Here is a 5,090-nt window from a genome sequence, read left to right as displayed (position 1 = left end):
TGTGGATACAACCTGCTCTGTGCCACCTACTTTTATGATTTTTAGCTTCATCCCGTGAACTACTTTCTGAAGCACTATTTAATGAGCAATAGACAAAAACAGTCACATAGCTGTCTGTGCCCCGTGGGCACAGGGGTGGGCTGTAGGGGGAGGCATATTGCTGTGCTCACAGGGACTAACTCAGTGATAGATCTGTGCTTCTGGGGTAAGAATATCCTCACTGTTCATCGTAAACGCAGGCCTTCCTCTTTCCTTCTGTAGAATGGATGGTTCTGCCTCTTACCCATTTCCAGGTCTCATTTTCTTCCCTTATGATAATGTCAACCATGTCTCTTGTACCTGTTTTAGGGAAGAATCCAGGAATGTTCCTTGTTGTCTATAAGGCATCTGATTTGTGCTGAAAATGGGAGAGGGTGACCCCAGATTTCCTGGAGGGATAGGACCCTTCTCTGTGGACAGTCCTTATTCAGGTTTGGCCTTAAATGACCAATCATGCATATTCCTCCTCACCTAGTCCTAGACTGTGGCCCTGCTGTGTTTGCTTTGCTCTCCCAGGAGCAGAGGGTCTGTGTGCGGTCACACAGCAGTGCACTGTGACACAGAACCTACCTGATAAGGGCTCTTGGAGACTCTACTACCCAGTTCTATACCCACTGCCGGTTTATGTGGTCCAGATGGTACTTCCCCTGCTAAATGGTGAATATTAAACACTGGACAGAGTCTAAAATCTTTGAACTTCAAGATAAATGTTATCTTAGCTGGAGCTGCACTACAATGAAGTATTTTCTTCCAGAGTTTCTCAGATGGCCTTGGAAATGTTTAAAAGAACATTGAGAACAATGCTTTAGAATTGCCCGTAACATGGCATTGTCCTCATGCTCCTAATGATGACTTGTGTCGGCGGATTTTGTCCTTTTATGAGTTCTGTGCATCATCTGATGTGACTTGTTCTAAGTTCCGTTGACCCTTTAGAAAATTCTGAAGTTGCTTTGTATTTTTCAAGCTCTTTGAACATTAATTTTTTGACTATCAGTAATCCTGTCATTTTCTGAACATAGAAACTTTATTTATTTTTATTTTTTTTACGGTACGCGGGCCTCTCACTGTTGTGGCCTCTCCCGTTGCGGAGCATAGTCTCTGGACGCGCAGGCTCAGTGGCCATGGCTCACGAGCCCAGCCGCTCCATGGCATGTGGGATCCTCCCGGACTGGGGCACGAACGCGTGTCCCCTGCATTGGCAGGCAGACTCTCAACCACTTCACCACCAGGGAAGCCCTAGAAACATTTTTGATATTACAGAAAACACATTCTCTGACTCTGTGACAAATATAAAAATTCAAAATCAATAAATAATAACCTGATAAAAGACCTATGCATTAGAAATAACTATTTTAAAAAGTTTTATATATCTCACTGATCAGAAAAGGAAATGAAACTTAAGAAATTTGGAACCAAACTATAATGGAAATGTATATATTGCAACTTATAAGGTACAGTTTAAGAAGTTCCTGTAGGGAACTTGATTGACTCAAATCTGTATATCATAAAAAAAGAAAGATGGAAAATTAAAAAGCCAAGTATTGAACTTAAATTAGGAGAAAACAATTAGTGGAATAAATTGACGGAAAAAATAATAAAACAAAGGTAAGAAATTAATGAAATATACAATAAATAACATTACAGAAGGTCAACAACAACCATAAAAATCTGGTGCTTTACAAAGAACGTTTAAACATCAACTAATCTTGGGCAAAATCAATCAAGACAAAGAGAATTGTAAATTAATATTAAGAGTAAAATGGGGACATAATACAGACAGAGCAGAGTTTAAAAATTATAAGCCAATATCAAGAGAAAATTTTATGGCATTGACCAAAAACCCCACAAAACCCAAAAACTAAAACCCCAAATTGACACAAGAAGATATAAAAAACCTATATAGGCCCTGAATTAATTCTCAGGGCTACCCACAAAAATGTATCAGGGACAGTTGACTTTACTGGCAATTTTACAAAACCTTCATGAATTAGGTAACTCCTGTCATGTACAAACTGTTCCAGAATACTAAAAGAGCAGGAAAATGTCTCAACAACTTTTCTAAATCTAGGATAGCCTTGTTTCTAATTGAAACACGAGAGTATAGACAAAGAAAAGAGTCACCAAAGATCATAGATGTAAGCATTTAAATAAAACATTAGAAAACCAAATTCAGTAATGAATAAATAAAAAATGATAAATAAAATAAATATATCTAAAAAATTTTAAAATACATGCATGCATGTGTATGCATAGACACACAAACACATATACACATACCCCATTAAAGTGTATTACATATGAAGTATGGTAAATATTAGAAAATTGTGGTTATGCTATTACAAATAAGTACATATTTTATTTTATTTATTTTTTTGATTTAATAAAGTTTTATTTTTCAAAATGTACAGTTGGTGGGACCTATTCATTCATCTTCACCAGAAGTTGGGGCCTCTCCACCCTTGGTGTTTCTGGTGTAAATTACTTGAGCTCTGTGCTTTGAAGCCAGTTTAATAAGTCCTTTACTAAGGAGCTCCTGAAGGGCTGCCCTGGCCAGGGAACCACGAATCTTCACCCTCTCAGAGATGACAGCTGGAGTTATAAGCTTACAGTTGGGAATTTCTTTACAGAGTTTGTCATATGTTGCTTTGTCAAACAAGACTAGGTTATTGAGCTTGTCCTGAACTTTGCCTTTGGACCACTTCTTCTTTTCGGCCTTGCCCCCAGATTTTTTTCACTGGGTCTTTGTCTTCCTTGGCTGACTTTCCAGCATCTTTCTTCTACTTGTCGTCCTTTGGTGACATAGTGAAGCCGGGGGAGCAGCTGTTACCATTGCACTTCACTAAGATGTCGGACAAAAGGGGTAAGTATATATTTTAAAACAATCTAAATTTCTATCAATTAGGGATTTGCTAAAGATATTGAGATACATCCTTGTGATGGAATTTTAATGGAGCAGGTAGAATGAATACATTATATCCACAAATATCAATGCGGATTTATCTAAAAACATAGGATGAAAAAGCATTGTTTTTGGAAAACAGTATGAAATTTCCTCAAAAAATTAAAAATAGAACCAAGATATGACCCAGCAATTCCATTTCTGGCAATTTATTCTATTTATTCGACGGAAACAAAATCACTAACTCAAAAAGAGTATCTACACTCCCATATTCACCGCAGAGTTATTTACAATAGCCAAGATATAGAACGACCTAAATGTCCATCAATGGATGAATGGATAAAGAAGGAGTGTGATGTATACACACACGCACACACACACACACACACACACACACACACACACACACAATTGAGTATTATTCAGCCATAAAAAAAGAGAAACTCCTGCCATTTGTGACAATATGGATGGAGCTTAAGGGTATTATGCGAAGTGAAATAAGTCAGACAGAGAAAGACAAACACTATATAATCTCACTTATATATGGAATCTGAAACAAAAACCAAAAACAGACCCTCTCAAAACAAACTCATAGATCCAGAGAACAGATTGATGGTTACCAGAAGTGGGAGGAAGAGGGTGGGAAAAATTTTTAAGAAAAAGGAAAAAAAAATGTTTTTCTGTTCTATTGGAATGGAGAAACACATTGCGGAAGAACAAATTTAGAATAATTTGCTCTTCATGTAAATTTAATGACACACAAGGCCACTCTAACATCTATGTACATGAAAATGTAAAATAAAAAAATTAAATATCATGAAAGATAAATATAATTTTCAGAACAGTAGTGACTTTTACAATTGGGATCAAAAAGCAGTTATAAAAGCTGGTATTACATATACTGATTTTTTTTTAAAAAATCTTAAATAATTAAGGTAACTAGTCAATATTTCTTGACAGAATAATGTTAAATGGGTGTTTTCTATCTTTTTTTCTACTTTTTGTATATTTAAAATGTTCTAATATTTTAAAAAGACCGAGAAATACTAAAAGCGCCCATATATTTGAGTTAACTTTGTTTTTCCTTTTGTAATAGAACAGTCATTAGGCTGCTCGCGAATCCTTGGTCATATTGGCAGCTGTCCTTGGGATCTAAAAATGGCTGAAAGTAGCTCAGTGGTGATTTCCACCAGGTACGTCATTGCCACATGCTCTCCTCCTCCCCAGCCTTGTGTAGAGGAAAAGCACTGTAGCCCTCATGTGGTGACTGATTTTAGGACACTGCCAGCCCTTGGATGGAGAAATGAATCTATTTTGGATGCAGAGTGTATATTCTGTGTGTGATGAACTGCTAGCCTTGTCCCCTACCTTTGTATGCTGACCTCAGGAAAAGTCTAGACTAAGGTCAGAGGTTTTAGGTCTGTGTCCCTGCCCTGCTGCACAATCTTTACTCCATCTCCTGGTACTGAGGTATTATCCCTGAAACCAGAACCGTTGTGCACTGTTGGTGGGAAGGTAAATAGGTGCAGCCACTGTGGAAAACAGTACGGAGGTTCCTCAGAAAACTAAAAATAGAACTACCATATGATCCAGCAATTCTACTTCTGGATATTTTCCCAAAAGAATGGAAATCAGGATCTCAAAGAGATATTAGCACTCTCACGTTCATTACAGCATTATTCACAGAAGCTGAGATGTGAAAACAAACAACTGCAATATTCATCCAGAGATAAATGGGTAAAGAAAATGTGGTCTATACATACAATGGAATACTAATTCCAGCCTTAAACAGGAAGGAAGTGCTTCAACATGAGAAAACATGGATGAATCTTGAGGACATTATGCTAAATGAAATGAACCAGTTACAGAAAGATGAATACTGTATGATTCCACTTAAATGAGGCATCTAAAATAGTCAACTTTATAGAATCAAAGAGTAGAATGGTGGTTGCCAAGGGCTGGGGGAGGGGGTGATGGGGAATTACTAACCAAGGGGCATAAAGTTTCAGTTAAACGGGATCAGTAAGCTCTAGAGACCCATGTACAACACTGTACATATAGTCAACAATACAGTATTGCACACTTAAACATTTAAAAGGGTGGATCTCGGGCTTCCCTGGAGGCTCAGTGGTTGACAGTCCGCATGCCGATG

General features: G+C 37.6%; 1 pseudogene across 1 annotated transcript; it reads right to left on the bottom strand.

Moving 5' to 3' along the window:
- Nucleotides 1-2,434: 2,434 nt before the first annotated feature.
- LOC309960331 (small ribosomal subunit protein eS25-like) lies at nt 2,435-2,840 on the bottom strand (annotated as a pseudogene). The gene has a single exon. The product of its transcript is annotated as a small ribosomal subunit protein eS25-like (transcript).
- Nucleotides 2,841-5,090: the final 2,250 nt, after the last annotated feature.

This window comes from Leucopleurus acutus (assembly GCF_964270905.1).
Source record: "Leucopleurus acutus genome assembly, chromosome: 3".
Taxonomy (NCBI): Eukaryota; Metazoa; Chordata; class Mammalia; order Artiodactyla; family Delphinidae; genus Leucopleurus; species Leucopleurus acutus.
Note: the sequence above shows the minus strand (reverse complement) of the source record. Positions and strands in the feature narration are given on the sequence as shown.